Source organism: Triticum urartu, chromosome 6, assembly GCF_003073215.2.
Source record: "Triticum urartu cultivar G1812 chromosome 6, Tu2.1, whole genome shotgun sequence".
NCBI classification, from domain to species: Eukaryota; Viridiplantae; Streptophyta; class Magnoliopsida; order Poales; family Poaceae; genus Triticum; species Triticum urartu.
In genome coordinates, this window is record NC_053027.1 from 513980239 (window position 1) to 514001170 (window position 20932).

Here is a 20932-nt window from a genome sequence, read left to right on the forward strand (position 1 = left end):
GGCAAGGGGATCTCGGCTACATCGAAGACAATCCTCTCCGTCCTATTATTCAACTCGCCTCCAAACTTCACAGGCAATATGACCTTCCCTTTTGGCTGGCTCCTTCCCGGGTTGACCCCTTGAAACGTGCCCGTTTCCTCGAGGTCCCCATCTGGAATTTGCAGCCTTTTGATCACAACAGGCGAGATCAAGTTCAGACCGTGTCACACCCTAGCTAGTTCATGAATTAGAGTGTTGCATCATGTTTAAATTCCCAGAAAACTGAAATGGGGAAGACAGAACCCCCAGCATCCCCCCTGGAACAACTAGGGTTTACTAAAAAACTTTTTCAATGAACCTGAAATGCCCTTCTAAAAAGTCCACCCTTTTTGTTTTGGGTTTAAACCTTTGACAAAAGTGGTGCACATTTTTCTAGGACATCTTAAGGTCATTGGATTAATTCATATAGTATTTTCATTTGGGCATTTAAATGCTATAAAATATTTTAAATGCTCAAATAATCATAAAATAAAATGTTTACTGTTGGATATATTCTAAGCAGTAGCCATGATTAATTTTATGATTTTTGGAAATGCCCTGGCATTTTTAATAAAGCCCTGAAGTTACAGAAATAATAGAAAATAAATAAAAACAGAAAAAGAGAGGGAAAGGAACTTACCTGGCACAGCCCACTGGCCGGCCCAGCACTGTGCTGGCCCGTGCCAGTCATCGCCTACCTCTGCCAGTAGGCAGAGGAGGGACACGGCGACCGCGCCCGAGCTCGCCACGCCACCTCCCTGCTCGCCTGCTTCACCTAGTCACCGCCTCGACACCGCGCACGTCTCCTCGGTGCCGCCCCGGACTACCCGACACCTCACACTCCCCCTACTCTCTCCCTTGCTCCCTCGACGCCATGGCCGATGCAGTCGCGCCCGCGCCGTCGTGAAAACCGCAGCCACTGCCATCCACTCGTCGCCTCGCCGTGCCAAAAAGCTTCACCGTCGTCCACTTCTTCGCCTCGACCGAGCCCCGAGCGCTCGCTCGCCCCGGAGACGCTGCACCGAGCTTGTTCCGATCTGCCATCGCCGGAGATCCCCCTCGCCGCCCCGCTCATTCCAGCCCTTCCCCGAGCTCGTCGTCTGCTTCCCTGCACTCGCAGTGAGCCGCTGATCCTTCTCCCCCTCTTCATTCTAGCTCTCGTGCACCATACGCGCCGCCTCGAGCTCGCCCGCATGCACCACCGCCTGTGCTCGCCACGGATGAGTCTCCGACCATCTAATGGTCCGGCCGTCGTGCCCAGCTTCCTCCCCGTGCCGCGTAGAGCACGTACGTGCCCCGCATGAGCCACCACGGTCGTCACAATGACGACCCCGACCTCACCCGAGCCCCGGCGACCGCCAAGGTCGACGCCGGCGACGACTCCGGCCACCCCAGGCCCAACCACCTACACCACTCGACGCAGACAAGTGCCCGCGTCACGTAGATGCCCTCCGCCGGCCAAATGGTCGCCGGAGGAGGAAACCCGCACCCCTCCGCCGTCCCTGGCCTTGCCGGCGATGAGCCCCGAGTCAACTCCGGTGAGTTTGACCCGGGTTGACCCCAGTTTGACCCCCCCTAAGTCAATGACACGTGGGGCCGGCTCCTAACTAAAATAGTTTAATTTTTAGTTACTGCTAATCACATTGTTAGGGGTTAATGACCTCGCTAACTAACTCTGTCTAACTGACATGTGGGCCTAGGGCCTAACTAACCTAGATTAGTGCTAACGAAACACTAACTAACTCTGTTAGTTAGATGTTACACTGGCAGATGGGGCCCACTAGTCAGGTTTGACCTAGGCTGGCGCCTTTGACCCGCTGACGTCACACTAACGCCAGGCTGACGCAGTAAATCCTTTTCTGGATTTATTCTTATATAGGAAATTCCATAAAATAACCAAAACTTCTAAAAATCATAGAAAATAATCTATAACTCAGATTGAAAAGATTTATATATGAAATTTGATCAGAAAAATTCAATCTTTCCATCTGTAATGGTTTCATGCATGACAAAACACTTTAAACTTGTTGTTTAGGTGAAACAAGATAATGCACTTATAATGCATAAGAACATAAGCTTCCATTTGAATCTTTGATTCAAATGGACCCATCTCAACTTGTTTCACATTGAATTAGGCAGGAAACCTCATATTGCCATGTCATAGCATGCATCATATTGTTTGCATATTGCCATGTGATGATTGTATTCTGTGGTGTCTTTCGTGGTAGGTTCTGCCTCCGGGGATATCTCCGAGTATCCAACTGAAGGGCAGTACCCTGCTACTACTCCATCAGGCAAGCAGCCCCATTGATCATATCGATACAATCCCATGTTCTCGCTTCTGCTCTCATTTACTGCATTAAGACAACAACGTTTCAAACTGTTGTGTGATGCGATAGTTGAACCCATATCCTCTGCATGACCTGTCATTGCCACAGTAACTATATGAAACCCACTAGCATGTGTAGGAGTTGATTGAGCCATGTATGTGTTTCCTACCTTGCTATGCCTGATATGCTTAGAGTTGTGTCAGGTCTGGTTCATATGGGTGATGGGCTAGAGTGAAATGATTATGTCGGTAATGTGAGGGATGTGTTGAACATGTTTTGGTAAAGGAATCGATGAGAGGCCATGTAGGAGTACATGGTGGGTTGTTTCATTGAGGTCGTCCCTAAGAACTGAGATCTGTATGTGTGATTTAAGAATAAGTTACTACCATACATTGGACCAGAAACCAATGGACCCTCTCGGCTTCTTAATCGCCCTAGTACTCTGTCCAGGAGTTGCAATTAGTTTATGGTGTTTGTAGGTTACGTGTTGGCGGCCGTGCGTAGTGCTGACCCTATGGGTGGGCTATGATGCGGTAGATACACCATGGCCGGGTATGTCGGGCGCCCGTTTGGCGTCTCGGGGCCCTGTTCACATCGTTCGGGGCCGTATGTGTAAACCTCGGCCGGACTCCCTGCGGATGGAACCTGGATAGGCGATAAACCTGGACTAGAGACTTGAGTGTTTAGGTAGGTCGTGGCCGACACCCTCGTTGGGCTTCCACTTGAAGGTGCTGAGTACGTGTCGTGTAAACGACGATAAGTGGTGAGAGCGTGTATGAAGAAGTACACCCCTGCAGGGTTAACATCATCTATTCGAATAGCCGCGTCCGTGGTAAAGGACTACTTGGTTGCCTATACAGTTCATAGACAAGTTAATCGATACTACTAAAAGACTCAAGATAAGTGTGAGTACCGAGGATGGCCCTCTCGTAGGATGACGAGGGAGGATCCCCGGTGGAGTATTGTGTTGGTGATTAGTGGACTCGTGTGCGAAAACTATTTTACTAGTGGTGTCTCGTAGGATAGCTTAGCCAAGAGTCAAAGCTGGCTTGCTGCAATAACTCCACCACCTTCTTAAGAATGAGCATGTATAGTAGGATCTGTTGTAAGACTTGCTGAGTACCTTTATACTCATGTTGCTTTAATTACTATTTTCAAATGACAACACCGCCCCCTCCGATGGGTTTTATGTAGACCTCGACGTCGACGAGTAACTTGCCACCCAGGTGGTGATTCTGGCCATGGAGGGCCCTATGTAGATAGACAGGCTTCGACAAGCCTTCTTTCTTTCTAGTGTCTGTACTCAGACTATTTGCTTCCGCATGTGCTTGTATGCCTGTATGCTTGTATGACTTGAGTGTCGGGTCATGTGACCCCTACCTGTATGAACATGTTATGTATGGCTCTCCGGAGCCTTTAAATAAAGTACTTGAGTTGTAAAGTTTTGTTGTGATGCCATGTTGTATTTACACATATCGAGCATATTGTGTGTATGATTGAAATGCTTGGTATGTGTGGGATCCGACAATCTAGTTGTTTATCCTTGGCAGCCTCTCTTATGGGGAAATGTAGTCTAGTGCTCCTTGAGCCATAGTAGTCCGCTACAGCCCGGTTCACCGGAGTCCTGCTAGCCCAGCACTACTGCTCAGGACACTTGACTGGCCGGCATGTGTTTCACTTCGTTCCTATGTCTGTCCCTTCGGGGAAATGTCACGCGGTGACTTCCGGAGTCCTGTTAGCCTAGTGCTACAGCCCGGATTCACACGATGCTGACCGACATGCTCGATGTGATTCATGTATGCCTGTCCCCATAGGTCTGTGCCACTTTGGGTTCACGACTAGCCATGTCGGCCCGGGTTCTCTGTCATATGGATGCTAGCGACACTATCATATACGTGAGCCAAAAGGCGCAATTGGTCCCGAGCCATGGTAAGGCGACACCCGTGGGGATACCGTGCGTGAGGCTGCAAAGTGATATGAGGTGTTACCGGCTAGATCGATGTGACTTGGAATCGGGGTCCAGATAGCGTTTGGCATCAGAGCCGGACTGCCTGTAGGTTCGCTGAGCCAAACTGGTCGATGTCGAGTCTAGAAATGCTTTAGTTATATGTAGGGGAATTGATTGTGGGAGGGAACGTAAGGCTCTTTTACTCCTTTACCTTATGCCCTCTGATCTGAGTCATTCTCTTCTCATTCTACGTGGGTTAAGAACTAGGCTCTCTTCTCTCTATCAGGTTCATGTGTTACTAATCCGTAGTAGCTTATAGGATTGTTGTTACAAGCCTCGGTACAGTTTCTACTACTTTTAGTATGTTGTCAGTTGAATCAGAACCTTGATATGATGTTGTTGAGTGGTATTGCAAACTGTTGTGGATGTCTCAAATCTTTTTCTGAGCATTTACAGCCGTTATGCTGTCCGATTTCCCCTAGAAAATTCTAATGCCTTTGCATTATTCTGTGCTTTCAGATGGCCACCCGTTCCCAGAACCAAGTGGTTCGTCTGACCCGGTGCCTCGATGTACCCGGTCATACGGCCATGTTGGTTCGAGTGATGGTCGAGTCAGGCTATCGGTGGTATCCGGAATATACCATCGAGGAGCAGTTCCGAGACTTCAACCAGAGCCAGTACCTTTGTACCGTCAGGATATATCCCTCTTATCCTGGAGCCACTGAACCCCTTCACTGTTCCTATGGACTTGGGGTCACTATTAAGATGTCTGTGCAGGATGCAGCCTACTCAATGATGACTATTATTCGAGCCAGGACTGCCTTGCTTCAGAACACCGATTTTCGTTACATGCCAGCCTCACTCCCTGGAGCACAGGGGTACTATCAGGCTTTGTACTATGACTCTACACATGAGGAGTCACTACTCTGCACCACTGCTGAGATGCTCGAGGATAAGGACCGCGAAAATCGGGCCTTGTGTATGGAGCTTTTCCACACTCGTTCTGATCATTGGGCCACTTTGACTCGGTTTGCACCTGCGGTGCAGGCAGGATACATGGACATGAGGGACCTGTACCCTGTGCGTTCTGGATTGCCAGATTGTATGGAGCGGCGCGATGTAGGAGGCATCACCCCTCCTCGTGGTCCCCGTCTGCCACCGCCTGTGGGACCAAGGCCACATCCGAGTCCCTATGGTCCACAGGCTCCGCAGGACCGTCTGTTCCCAGATGATCATGTTCCACTTCCAGGCTTTGGTGGTGACTTTTATGAGGATTACTATGGAGCCGTCTGAGCTAGTAGTAGTTTCACTAGTACTGTAATAGTTGTATTCTCCACAGTCATGCGTGACCGTGGGATACGACTTGGTGTGTATCACGCTCCGGAGGTGTAGAAAAATAATGTATAGGAGCTTGGAATGCCTCCGATGAGATGTAATGTCTTTCACCGTAGTTGTACTCTAGCCTGGGCTTGTACTAAACTATGTACGGTGTGTATGACCAATGGTATATATAGGGCAGTTTCTATATTACCATGTCATGCAATGAACATCTCAGCATTCCATGTTATCCATTACATTCTGCACTTCCTTGCCAAGTTTGTGCCGTCCTTGTATAAACCGTTGTCTTGTTTTTCCTAGGATGGTCAACACCCGCAGCAACCCTGCTGCCCCGGAGCAGGGAGAAGCTAGTGCAGCTAGGGGTGAAAATCTGCCTCACCCGCCTTCTCTGCCGAAGTTATGCTGGAGGCAGAAAGAAACAAGCGTGAGACTAACTGCTTGCTGGAGCGGATTGAGCAGAACACTGCACGTCATCAGCGAAACGACTTGGTGTCAATCAATGACTTCATCAAGTTGTACCCACCAAAGTTTAATCATTCCGTCGAGCCCCTCGATGCGGATGACTGGCTTCGCAGCATCACCCACAAGCTACGTTCTGCCAACGTAGCCGAAGCTGATAAGGTTACATATGCTGCCTATCACCTCGAAGGCCCTGCTAGCCTTTGGTGGGAAAACTTTGAGGCTATGCGCCCGATCGGCCAGATCACTACTTGGGCTGAATTCAGTGAGGCTTTCCATGAGCATCACATCCCGGAAGGTCTCATAGATCATAAGAGGGAAGAGTTCTGCAATTTCACCCAAGGAAGACTGACTGCTGATGCATATAGTCGTGAGTTTGGGAATCTGGCACGATATGCTCCTGAAGAGGTATCCACCGACGCTAAGAAGCAGGCAAGGTTCCGCAAGGGACTTAGCCCCGAGCTTCGCCATGATCTTCGTCTGCACGAGTGCACCTCCTTCCAAAAGTTGGTCAATAAAGCCATCAGTGCTGAGACAGGCCAGTCTGACTATGACGCTTCACGCAAGCACTTTTCATGATTTTGGCTCTTCATCCGGCTCTGGATCTCAGAAGCGCCGGGTGTGGATTCCAAGCACAGAGCTGCCACCCAGGTTCATTCCAAGGCCATCCTTTGAGGCGCCTCGCCCCAACCAGCAGTTTACACCGCCTAAACCCTATGGTGGCCCCGCTGCTAATGCTGCTCCACGCCCCAATGTTGTGACATGTTTCAAGTGTGGAGAGCCGGGTCACTACAGTCGAGAGTGTCCCGAGAACAACAACCCCAACCAGTCTGGAAAGTCCGTTCGCCGTGGTAAGCCAGCGGGAAAGACATTCTACGCCAAGCCAGCCACCACTGCACGTGGCCATGTCAACTATGTCTCAGCTGAGGAGGCTCATGAGGATCCTAACGTCATCCTTGGTACGCTCCTTGTTAATTGTCATCCGGCATCTGTTCTTTTCGATACTGGAGCATCTCATTCATTCATATCTGAGAGCTATGCTTGATTGCATAACACGACATTCTGTGACATACCCACTACCATGGAAAGTCAAACCCTTGGCTCTAGATGGCAAACCTCTAGAGTAAGCCATGGGAATGAAATTCTTGTCGATAGACTTGTCTTCCTTGCATCTTTAATAGCTCTCAAGTCCTCGGACATAAACATCATCTTGTGTATGGACTGGATGTCAGCTCGTTATGCTAAGATTGATTGTGCCACTAGAACCGTTCAACTTACTCACCCATCGGGCAAGACAGTCAATGTCTTAACTCGAGTGGCCAAGCACCAGCTTTACTCCCTAAATGACAACCCCCTTCCAGACCTTGAAGATATTCTGGTAGTCCTGGACTTTCCGGATGTCTTTCCAGAAGAACTGCCAGGTATTCCACCTGACAGGGATGTCAAGTTTGTGATAGACCTCGTTCCAGGAACCGTCCCAATTTCTAGAAGACCCTATAAGATGGCACCCTTAGAACTAGCCGAGCTTAAGAACCAACTCGATGAGTCCTTGAAAAGGGGTTTCATCCATCCTAGTTCCTCTCCTTGGGCTTGCCCCGTCCTCTTCGTCAAGAAGAAGGATGGAACGGATTGGATGGTTGTAGATTACCGACCTGTCAACTTGGTCGCTATCAAGAACAAGTATCCGCTCCCCAGGATCAACGATATGTATGACCAGCTCACTAGATCCTCAGTTTTTTCCAAGATGGATTTGAGGTTGGGCTACCATCAAATCAAAATCAGAAATGGGGACATTCCCAAAACGGCCTTTGTTACTCGTTATGGCCAATACGAGTACACCGTTATGTCCTTCGGTTTAACCAATGCCCCAGCCACCTTCTCTTGGTTAATGAACTCGGTCTTCATGGAGTATTTGGATAAATTCGTCATAGTATACCTCGATGATATACTCATCTACTCCAAGAATAAAGAGGAACATGTCGAACATCTAAGGCTGGTATTGATGAAACTTCGAGAGCATCGCCTTTATGCCAAATTCTCCAAGTGTGAATTTTGTTTGCCAGAAGTGACCTATCTAGGCCATGTAATCTCTAGTAAGGGTATTGCTGTCAATCCCAAGCGAGTTCAAGCCGTCCTTGATTGGACTCCACCTGAAACGGTCAAGCAAGTTTGGAGCTTCCTTGGTTTAGTCAGCTATTGTCGCCGCTTCGTCGAGAATTTCTCCAAGGTTGCTAAACCTCTAACTGAACTCCTCAAGAAAGATAAAAAGTTCGAGTGGACCCCACAGTGCGAGTTCAGCCTTCAGGAACTGAAAAGACGCCTGGCATCTGCTCCCGTACTGGTACCACCAGATTTCTCCAAGGACTTTATTATCTATTGCGACGCCTCGCGACAAGGACTAGGTTGCATACTCATGCAAGATCGTCAGGTAATTGCCTATGCCTCACGGCAATTACATCCACATGAGGAAAACTATCCCACACATGATCTAGAGCTTGCAGCAGTAGTCCATGCACTTAAAACTTGGCGACATTACCTTCTCGGTAATCGTTGCGACATCTTCACCGATCACCAAAGTTTGAAATATATCTTCACTCAACCGGATTTGAATCTCAGGAAAAGACGTTGGGTCGAGTTGATCTCGGATTACGACTTAGGAATAACTTACACCCCGGGCAAAGCCAATGTCATGGCTGATGCGCTAAGTCGTAAATCTTATTGTAACAACCTGATGTTACAACAAAGTCAACCACTTCTCCACGAGGAATTTTGTCAGCTTAACCTTCACATTGTTCCTCAAGGATTCCTATCCACCCTGGTGGCGAAACCTACCCTTACGGATCAGATCATCAAGGCACAGAAGGTAGATCCAGGAATCTCCCGTATTAAGAGAAACATAAAGAAAGGAGTCGTGAATTGTTTCTCCATTGATGATCAAGGTGTCGTATACTTTGGAAACCGCTTAGTGGTTCCCAAAGCACGAAACCTGAGGCGGCTAATTCTTAAGGAAGCTCATGAATCCCCTCTCGCCATTCATCCCGGTAGTACTAAAATGTATCAAGACCTACGCCAGAGGTTTTGGTGGACTAGGATGAAGAGAGAAATTGCTCAATACATTGCTAGTTGCGACGTCTGTCGTCGTGTTAAAGCAGAGCATCAACGGCCTGCTAGCACCCTTCAACCTTTGGCTATTCCTGAGTGGAAATGGGATAAAATCAGTATGGATTTCATTACTGGGTTTCCCAGGACCAAGAGAGGGAATAATGCCATCTTCGTCGTGATCGATCGTCTTTCCAAGGTGGCCCACTTTCTACCTGTTCGTGAGAGTATCACCGCTAGCCAGCTAGCTGATTTATACATCTCCCGAATAGTGTCTCTTCATGGTGTCCCATTGGAAATTAACTCAGACCGTGGGAGTCTCTTCACCTCTCGATTTTGGGAAAGTTTCCAAAATGCCATGGGAACTCGTCTCTCTTTTAGCACAGCCTTCCACCCCCAATCAAGTGGTCAAGTAGAGTGAGTAAATCAAATTCTGGAAGATATGCTCCGAGCTTTTGTCATCTCATTCGGAATGGATTGGGAGAAATGCCTTCCATTTGCGAAGTTCGCTTATAACAACAGTTATCAAGCTAGCTTGGGCAAAGCTCCTTTCGAAGTTCTCTATGGACGAAAATGTTGAATGCCTCTTAACTGGTCAGAAACCGGGGAAAGACAACTCTTTGGCCCGGATATGATTCAGGAAGCAGAAGAGCAGGTTCGCGTTATTCGTGAGAAATTGAAAACAGCCCAATCTCGTCAAAAGAGCCAATATGATCGTAAACATAAGCTCATGAGTTATGAAGTCGGCGAGAAGGCTTACCTTCAGGTTACTCTGTTAAAGGGAACCCATCGTTTCGGTATCAAAGGCAAATTGGCTCCTCGTTACATTGGACCCTTTCGCATTCTTGCTAAACGAGGAGAAGTTGCCTACCAATTGAAACTACCTCCGCATCTTTCCAGAGTTCACGATGTCTTCCACGTTTCTCAACTCAGGCATTGCTTCGCGGATCCTATCCGTGTGGTGGACCACGAAACGCTTGATCTACAAGATAATCTCTCATATCGGGAATATCCCGTTCGTATCCTTGATCAAGCCGAGCGTACCACTCGACGCCATAACATCAAGTTTCTCAAGGTTCAATGGTCACACCATTCCGAGAAAGAAGCCACTTGGGAAAGGGAGGATCGTCTTCGACTCGAGTACCACCCCTTCTTCCCAACGGATCCTAAATCTCGGGACGAGATTCTTTTGAGTGGGGGTGAGTTGTCACACCCTAGCTAGTTCATGCATTAGAGTGTTGCATCATGTTTAAATTCCAAAAAACTGAAATGGGGATGACAGAACCCCCAGCATCCCCCCTGGAACAACTAGGGTTTACTAAAAAACTTTTTCAATGAACCTGAAATGCCCTTCTAAAAAGTCCACCCTTTTTGTTTTGGGTTTAAACCTTTGACAAAAGTGGTGCACATTTTTCTAGGACATCTTAAGGTCATTGGATTAATTCATATAGTATTTTCATTTGGGCATTTAAATGCTATAAAATATTTTAAATGCTCAAATAATCATAAAATAAAATGTTTACTGTTGGATATATTCTAAGCAGTAGCCATGATTAATTTTATGATTTTTGGAAATGCCCTGGCATTTTTAATAAAGCCCTGAAGTTACAGAAATAATAGAAAATAAATAAAAACAGAAAAAGAGAGGGAAAGGAACTTACCTGGCACAGCCCACCTGGCAGCCCACTGGCCGGCCCAGCACTGTGCTGGCCCGTACCAGTCATCGCCTACCTCTGCCAGTAGGCAGAGGAGGGACACGGTGACTGCGCCCGAGCTCGCCACGCCACCTCCCTGCTCGCCTGCTTCGCCTGGTCACCGCCTCGACGCCACGCACGTCTCCTTGGTGCCGCCCCGGACTGCCCGACACCTCACACTCCCCTACTCTCTCCCTCGCTCCCTCGACGCCATGGTCGACGCAGCCGCACCCGCGCCGTCGTGAAAACCGCAGCCACCGCCATCCACTCGTCGCCTCGCCGTGCCAAAAAGCTTCGTCATCGTCCACTTCTTCGCCTCGACCGAGCCCCGAGCACTCGCTCGCCCCGGAGACGCTGCACCGAGCTCGTTCCGATCCACCATCGCCGGAGATCCCCCTCCCCGCCCTGCTCATTCCAGCCCTTCCCCGAGCTCGCCGTCTGCTTCCCTGCACTTGTAGTGAGCCGCTGATCCTTCTCCCCCTCTCCGTTCTAGCTCTCGTGCACCATACGCGCCGCCTCGAGCTCGCCCATACGCACCGCCGCCTGTGCTCGCCGCCGACGAGTCTCCGGCCATCTAATGGTCCGACCGTCGTGCCCAGCTCCCTCCCCGCGCCGCGTAGAGCACGTACGTGCCCCGCATGAGCCACCACGGCCATCACAACGACGACCCCGACCTCACCCGAGCCCCGGCGACCGCCAAGGTCGACGCCGGCGACGACTCCGGCCACCCCAGGCCCAACCACCTACACCACTCGACGCAGACAAGTGCCCGCGTCACGTAGATGCCCTCCGCCGGCCAAATGGTCGCTGGAGGAGGAAACCCGCACCCCTCCGCCGTCCCTCACCTTGCCGGCGATGAGCCCTGGGTCAACTCGGGTGAGTTTGACCCGGGTTGACCCCAGTTTGACCCCCCCTAAGTCAATGACACGTGGGGCCGGCTCCTAACTAAAATAGTTTAATTTTTAGTTAGTGCTAATCACACTATTAGGGGTTAATGACCTCGCTAACTAACTCTGTCTCACTGACATGTGGGCCCAGGGCCTAACTAACCTAGATTAGTGCTAACGAAACACTAACTAACTCTGTTAGTTAGATGTTACACTGACAGATGGGGCCCACCAGTAAGGTTTGACCTGGGCTGGCGCCTTTGACTCGCTGACGTCACACTGACGCCAGGCTGATGCAGTAAATCCTTTTCTGGATTTATTCTTATATAGGAAATTCCAAAAAATAACCAAAACTTCTAAAAATCATAGAAAATAATCTATAACTCAGATTGAAAAGATTTATATATGAAATTTGATCAGAAAAATCCAATCTTTCCATCTATAATGGTTTCATGCATGACAAAACACTTTAACCTTGCTGTTTAGGTGAAACAAGATAATGCACTTATAATGCATAAGAACATAAGCTTCCATTTGAATCTTTGATTCAAATGGACCCATCTCAACTTGTTTCACATTGCATTAGGCAGGACACCTCATATTGCCATCTCATAGCATGCATCATATTGTTGCATATTGCCATGTGATGATTGTATTCTGTGGTGTCTTTCGTGGTAGGTTCTGCCTCCGAGGATACCTCCGAGTATCCAACTGAAGGGCAGTACCCTACTACTACTCCATCAGGCAAGTAGCCCCATTGATCATATGATACAATCCCATGTTCTCGCTTCTGCTCTCATTTACTGCATTAAGACAACAACGTTTCAAACTGCTGTGTGCTGCGGTAGTTGAACCCTTATCCTCTGCATGACCTGTCATTGCCACGGTAACTAGATGAAACCCACTAGCATGTGTAGGAGTTGATTGAGCTGTGTATGTGTTTCCTACCTTGCTATGCCTGCTATGCTTAGAGTTGTGTCAGGTCTGGTTCATCTTGGTGATGGGCTAGAGTGAAATGATTATGTCGGTAATGTGAGGGATGTGTTGAACATGTTTTGGTAAAGGTATCGATGAGAGGCCATGTAGGAGTACATGGTGGGTTGTTTCATTGAGGCCATCCCTAAGAACTGAGATCTTTATGTGTGATTTAAGAATCAGTTACTACCATACATTGGGCCCGAAACTAATGGACCCTCTCGGCTTCTTAATCGCCCTAGTACTCTGTCCAGGAGTTGCAATTAGTTTCTGGTGTTTGTAGGTTATGTGTTGGCGGCCGTGCGTAGCGCTGACCCTAGGGGTGAGCTATGATGCGGTAGATACACCGTGGCCGGGTATGCCGGGCGCCCGTTTGGCGTCTCGGGACCCTGTTCACATTGTTCGGGGTCGTATGTGTAAACCTCGGCCGGACTCCCTGCGGATGGAACCTGGATAGGCGATAAACCTGGACTAGAGACTTGAGTGTTTAGGTAGGCCGTGGCCGACACCCTCGTTGGGCTTTTTCTTGAAGGTTGCCGAGTACATGTCGTGTAAACGATGATAAGTGGTGAGAGCGTGTATGAAGAAGTACACCCCTGCAGGGTTAACATCATCTATTCGAATAGCCGCGTCCGCGGTAAAGGACTACTTGGTTGCCTATATAGTTCATAGACAAGTTAATGGATACTACTAAAAGACTCAAGATAAGTGTGAGTACCGAGGATGGCCCTCTCGTAGGATGACGAGGGAGGATCCCCGGTGGAGTATTGTGTTGGTGATTAGTGGACTCGTGTGCGAAAACTATTTTACTAGTGGTGTCTCGTAGGATAGCTTAGCCAAGAGTCAAAGCTGGCTTGCTGCAATAACTCCACCACCTTCTTGAGAATGAGCATGTATAGTAGGATCTGTTGTAAGACTTGCTGAGTACCTTTGTACTCATGTTGCTTTAATTACTATTTTCAGACGACAACATCGGCCCCTGCGATGGGTTTTATGTAGACCTTGACGTCGATGAGTAACTTGCCACCCAGGTGGTGATTCTGGCCATGGAGGGCCCTATGTAGATAGACAGGCTTCGACAAGCCTTCTTTCTTTCTAGTGTCTGTACTCAGACTATTTGCTTCCGCATGTGCTTGTATGCTTGTATGCTTGTATGACTTGAGTGTCGGGTCTTGTGACCCCTACCTGTATGAACATGTTATGTATGGCTCTCCGGAGCCTTTAAATAAAGTACTTGAGTTGTAGAGTTTTGTTGTGATGCCATGTTGTATTTACACATATTGAGCATATTGTGTGTATGATTGAAATGCTTGGTATGTGTGGTATCCGACAATCTAGTTGTTTATCCTTGGCAGCCTCTCTTATGGGGAAATGTAGTCTAGTGCTCCTTGAGCCATAGTAGTCCGCTACAGCCCGGTTCACCGGAGTCCTGCTAGCCCAGCACTACTGCTCAGGACACTTGACTGGCCGGCATGTGTTTCACTTTGTTCCTACGTCTATCCCTTCAGGGAAATGTCATGCGGTGACTTCCAGGGTCCTACCTAGCCTACTATAGCCCGGTTCATCGGAGTCCTATTAGCCCAGTGCTACAGCTCGGATTCACACGCTGTTGACCGACATGCTCGATGTGATTCATGTATGCCTGTCCCCATAGGTCTGTGCCGCTTTGGGTTCACGACTAGCCATGTCGGCCCTGGTTCTCTGTCATATGTATGCTAGTGACACTATCATATACGTGAGCCAAAAGGCGCAAATGGTCCCGGGCCATGGTAAGGCGACACCCGTGGGGATACCGTGCGTGAGGCCGCAAAGTCACAGCCCTAGCACAGCCCCTGTTGCCTTTGCTTGTTCCTCATGTCATCATGTTTACAATTTAAATAAACTTGAAATGGGGATTGATCAAACCCCAGCACCTAAAAGAAGTCAAATAGGTTCAAATAAAATCTTTTTCAAAGAACCCAAAATGCCTTTGAAAATGATCGTGATTTTTGTTAAAGGTGAAACCGGCCCCGCTGTCAACCAACATCTTGTTCACCTTGAGGTTGCATATCATTGGTGAAACCAACAACGGCAAACACTCGACCGCAATTGTGCGGTCAGGGTGGTCCTTGGCGTCAAAGATGAGGGGTGTGCTGGACCACTTCAGCGGCTTCTGAGCGTCGAACAAGGGCTCCGCTGTTGTAATCTCACACGCCCACCACTTGAGTTGGCGGTGAGAGGTATGTAGCGAGGCACCACCATCAATGCACATGGCCTCCGTAGCCTTCTGAAACTCATGCTCGACGGACTCATCGTCCTCGTCATGATCATCGTCATCTTGCTTCTTGTCACGGCCCCGAGAGGGCCTCTCTTGCTGGTTATCCTTGCTGCGGCGACTTCCCTGGCCGCCGCGCTTCTTGCCGGATCCTTCGGCACCATCCTGACCCTTCTCCTTGTCCCGCCTTTCATACTCGGCCTTTTGCTTCTCAGCAAGCAGCTCGACTTGCCGGCAGTTCTGGAGGTCGTGGCCCTTGGTGCGGTGGATCTTGCAGTACTGTTTGTCGGAGCCCCATGGCTTGTCGGCAGCTGCTAAGGCCCGGCAAGTGGCGCACCCGGCAATCTCCTTGCCGAGGTTGTCCGCTTTGGCCTTCTTGGCAGCTTCAGTATCGTCAGATCCCTCGACGGCAAGCACGGCCTTGCCCTTGGGTTTCCTGTTGCGACGCCGGCCCTTCTTCGTCGGGGCGGCGGTGGCTTCATCACTAGAGTCGGTTTCCGTGCCGGCATCGATCAGCTTCAGTTAGCAGCAGTAGCGAAGGAATGACTCAGGTTTAGTTAACAGCAAGGGATCGATCGATCGCTCGGGTTCAGTAACGCGTAGCCTGTAGTGCAATAGCTCGGGTTCAGTTAGAGCCCAACGCCTCGCTTGGGTTCAGTTAGAGCCCAACGCCTCACACACACGCGCGTACGTACGAGAGAAACACGCATTGATCGTCCCCCAACCACCCATCGTAATCAGGAACTCCCCCGATATTTTCCTCGCCCTCGCTTCTACCATTGTTTTTTCCGTCATGGACGGCCCAAAGAATGTCATGCAGCTGCATCTCTGGCCCGCCCAGGACGAAAGCCCATTTGTTGTCATGATTTTTTGTCATAGAAGTAGGACCCCACCACATCTATGATGATACTAGGTTTTGTCACAATTATCGTCACAGAAGTGTCATAAGCATGACAAAAAAAATTCGTTCAGCCCAAAATGTCACGGATGTGTCTTTTTTGTAGTGAGTGTTGTATAGCACTATGTATTTTCAAGCTTTTTGGTAACATGTTGCCAAAGGGGGAGAAAGTGTATAGATCATTAGGCTTCGAGAGAGAGAGAGAGAGAGAGAGAGAGAGAGAGAGAGTTTTGCTTTTTGTTGTCTCTCTTGCTACTTTGATCATTTGCTTGTTTAATTCCTATGCTACAATTTGTGTTTTGCTCGTGAGATAATCTTGTGATCATGTGTTTGATCTTACTATACCTTAATGTGTGCTTGCATGATGATATCTATGATATTTGTGTATGAAATCATGTTTATCCATAGTGATGTGTGCATGTTCTTTAATTCTTATCATTTTGAGCGCTCCACCAAGATGTATGTGACACCGAAGAGTGACCCATGATCCTAATTGATTGTGCATTTGCATTCAAAAGCAAATTTTAAACAATGCACAAATTTAGGGGGAGCTCTTGCTTATCACATACTTCTCAAAGCGACGATGTATTTCATTCATATTATCATTTGTCGAAGCTTTGATCTATATGTTGTCATCAATTACCAAAAAGGGAGAGATTGAAAGTGCAACTAATCCCCGGGTGGTTTTGGTAATTCATAACAACATATAGCTCATTGAACTAATATCCATTCAAGTTAAATATTTCAAAAAGTTCAATGATTGGCATGGCATGGACTAGAGATATGGACCCCTCAAAATGCTAATGACATATATTGGCAAAAGCTCAAGACTCTTCATTTTCATTTTAGTGATCCAAGATCACATTGAGTCCATAGGAAAGCCAATACTATAAAAAGGGGATGAGAGGTTGCTTAATGGTCTACTTGCTCAAAGTGCTTAGTTATATTTCTCCAAAACCCTCAACCACTTTCTCATTTCCACATTTTTCCAAACTCAAAGTCAAACTCGGACCCACCGATTTGATCTATCTGGCGCCACCGAGTTCTTTTGACAAAGCCACTGCCAGAAACCCTAGACAATTCGGTCACATCGATACGGATCCCAGTCCACCGAGTTGATCATGTCCCACCGATTTGATCATGTCAGTGCCACCGAGATTCCTAACGTTCACATTTTGAACTAAATTGGTCTCACTGAGTTCTTCTATTCGGTCTGACCGAGTTGGGTCAAATGTGTGTAACGGTTGGATTTTGCATGGAGGCTATATATACCCCTCCACCCCTTCTCAATTTGAGAGAGATGCATTAGAACGTGCCTACACTTCCACTAATCATTTTCTGAGAGAGAACCACCTACTCATGTGTTGAGACCAAGACATTCCAATCAAACCACAAGAATCTTGATATCTAGCCTTCCCCAAGTTGCTTTCCACTCAAATCATCTTTCCACCATAGCCAAATCTGTGAGAGAGAGTTGAGTGTTGAGGAGACTATCATTTGAAGCACAAGAGCAATGAGTTCATCATAATCACACCATTTATTACCTTTTGGAGAGTGGTGTCTCCTAGATTGGTTAGGTGGCACTTGGGAGCATCCGACAAGTTTGTGGAGTTGAACCAAGAAGTTTGTAAGGGCAAGGAGATCGCCTACTTCGTGAAGATCTACCCAAGCGTGAGGCGAGTCCTTCATGGGCGATGGCCATGGTGGGATAGACAAGGTTGCTTCTTTGTGGACCCTTCATGGGTGGAGCCCTTCGTGGACTCGTGCAACTGTTACCCTTCATGGGTTGAAGTCTCCATCAACGTGGATGTACGATAGCACCACCTATCGGAACCACGCCAAAAATCTCTGTATCTACATTGCATTTGCCTTCTCCAAACCCTTCCATTTACCTTCATATGCAATGTTTTACTTTCCGCTGCTACACTCTTAGAATTGCATGTGTAGGTTGATTGCTTGACTTGTGCTAAGTTGCTAAAATCTGCCAAGACTTAAAATTGGGAAAAGGCTACATTTTTATTTGGTCAAGTAGTCTAATCACCCCCTCTAGACCTACTTTTGATCCTACAATATTACCCCAATGTCACCATAGGTATCCGCAAGTTAATTACTAGACATGCATCAAATGATATCAAATCCAAAGTATTCAATCCAACATAAATAAACTTCAAAGAGTAAGACTCAATTCACAACAAAAAGGATAGAGGGAGATGAACATCATAAGATCCAAATTTATTAATCAAGCTCATGATACAAACAAGATCAAATCCATTGAGAACATGGAGAGAGAGAGATTGAAAACATAGCTACTAGTACATACCCTCAGCCCCAAGGATGAACTACCCACACATCACCATGGAGGCAGCAAGGTTGACGAAGAGGCCATGGATGTGTTCCCCCTCTGGTAGAGTGCCAGAAAAGGCCTCCAGATGGGATTGTTGCAAAACAGGAACTTGCGACGGCGGAAAAATTGTTCTGAGGGTACGGCAGAGGGTTTCGATATTCATGGCATTGGAATCACGCCAAAGGGCTGCTCAGCGAGGCCACATGGACAGGTGCCCCCCCCCCCCCCGGCCGCGTCATGTGTCCATGCCCCCCCCAGTGGCTCTTCTCGATGTCTCCCGAAGCTTCTAGGGTCCTCCTTGATCCAGACAAAATCTTAAAAATTGGCGTCGTATTTGGACCTTTCAAGATATTGATTTACCGTGAAACCAAAAAACAAGCAAAAAACAGGAACTAGCACTGGACACTAGATTAATAAGTTAGTCCATAAAAATAATATGAAAGTGCAACAAAATCATATATAATTGATGTAATATAGCATAAATACTTCATAAATTATAGATACGTTGGAGACGTATCAACGGTGTGGTGGGCAATGTGTGACGGTTGGTGGTGATGGTGCGGCACACATTTGTAGCCTACTGTACTACGTCTCAGAGAATAGGGTGGGTTGCCGAGGTGAAAACTTCTCTAGCTCTACCAGACCAACATCGGCGGTGCACATGGGCATCATTTCTTTCTTGAATGCGTCGTCACGGTTACTCTTCGTCCTACATATTGCCTCGGATCCCTGGATCAGGTGGGGGCGACACTTCAGTGTTGTGCCCTTCCTGAAGGCGCCTTGGAGTACCCGGTTTGCCGTACACGGCTTCACGTCTTCGCGATGACATGTTCATGGTTGAGAGCTCCGAAGACTTCAAGCGGCTTCCTCATGTAGTTTGCTTGGAGTGGTATGGGGTAGTGTAGTTGTTCCTAAACACCCTTGTGTCTTACCTTGAGCGTGTGGTGTTAGAGTTTTTCTTAAACTGAGATGTTGAGTTGTATGGATTTTTTTTGGCGAGAAAACTTCTGATCTATTCATCTTCAATCATGAAAGTACAATGAACATAAAAAATACACCCAGATCCGTAGACCACCTAGCGATGAATACAAGCATTGAAGTGAGCCGAAAGTGTGTTGCCATCATCGCCCCTCCCTCGTCGGAGCCGGGCAAAACTTGATGTAGTAGACAGTCGGGAAGTTGTTGTGCTAGGAGCATCTACAGCCGGACCTCTCAAACACGTCTCAAATGCCCGGGCAGGCCATCCAGTCAGTGACCAGTCACAAAAAACCGACCCAACCGGAGCTCTCAAACCACAGACAAACGCATGGGCTGACTGGCACCCCTCATATCCAGCCCAAATATAGGGCGGATATGAGGTGGTTCGGGCGCGCCCGGGCACGTCCGCCACACCAGCCCGGCCCACCGCTAGCCCACCCCAACCCCACAAAATCCCCCTCCGGAGCAAACCCTAGCTCACTTCAATCCTCTCCGCTCCGCTCCCTGACGCTCCCCTTTCCCCAATCCGTCCAATCCCTAGCGCAATAGCGATGGGCTCTAGTGCCAGCTCTGTTGGCATAGCGGATGTGGACTCCAAAGTCGGAGGTAGGCGCCTCTCGGTGCGAGAGGCAGAGGGCAAGGGAGATGGGGCGGGTCTGACATGGCTGCCCAGTCCGCCCGTTGCCGCCGCATGATGCCGGTGCCCGACCAGGAGGATCTCCTCCAGTGGGTGTACCGTTGGTCAGTTACCACGGCGAAGACGGATGCCCAGTGTCTTCGGAGGATCAATGCCAACTAGCTCCGACTCGGCATTGAGCAATCCGAGTGGGAGGCGGCGGCGAAGGTGGCGAGGGTGGCTGAGGGAGTCCTGGATTAGGGGGTCTCCGGACAGCCGGACTATATCCTTTGGCCGGACTATTGGACTATGAAGATACAAGATTGAAGACTTCATCCCATGTCCGGATGGGACTCTCCTTGGAGTGGAAGGCAAGCTAGGCAATACGGATATGTATATCTCCTCCTTTTTAACCGACCTTGTGTAACCCTAGCCCCCTCCGGTGTCTATATAAACCGGAGGGTTTTAGTCCATAGGACAACATACAATCATACCATAGGCTAGCTTCTAGGGTTTAGCCTCTCTGATCTCGTGGTAGATCTACTCTTGTACTACTCATATTATCAAGAACACTCAAGCAGGACGTAGGGTTTTACCTCCATCAAGAGGGCCCGAACCTGGGTAAAACATCGTGTCCCCTGCCTCCTGTTACCATCCGCCTTAGACGCACAGTTCGGGACCCCCTACCCAAGATCCGCCGGTTTTGACACCGACATTGGTGCTTTTATTGAGAGTTCCACTGTGTCGTCGCCATAAGGAAGGATGCCTCGTCTCGTTGTTAAAAACAACATTACCGCCAGGGGAGCCCTGGCTGTTGGCCAAACTCTCCAGCTTGGCGGTTTCATCATGACCGCCCGTTCGGCCGCTGCACCGACGATGACTTCTCGGGTCATCAAAAACAACCTCCACGTCGGCTCGGAATTTGCCGAGTAGATGGATCCAATGGAGCTCTCTTCCCTAAACGAGCTCTTGGATCGTATCGCCGCCTTAGGAGTCGCTACAGACTATGATCGGATTGGGCTTAAACCCGATCAAAGGGAGATTAACTCTCCACCGGTCACCCATCATATTGCAGTGGTGGAGGAACAATGCCG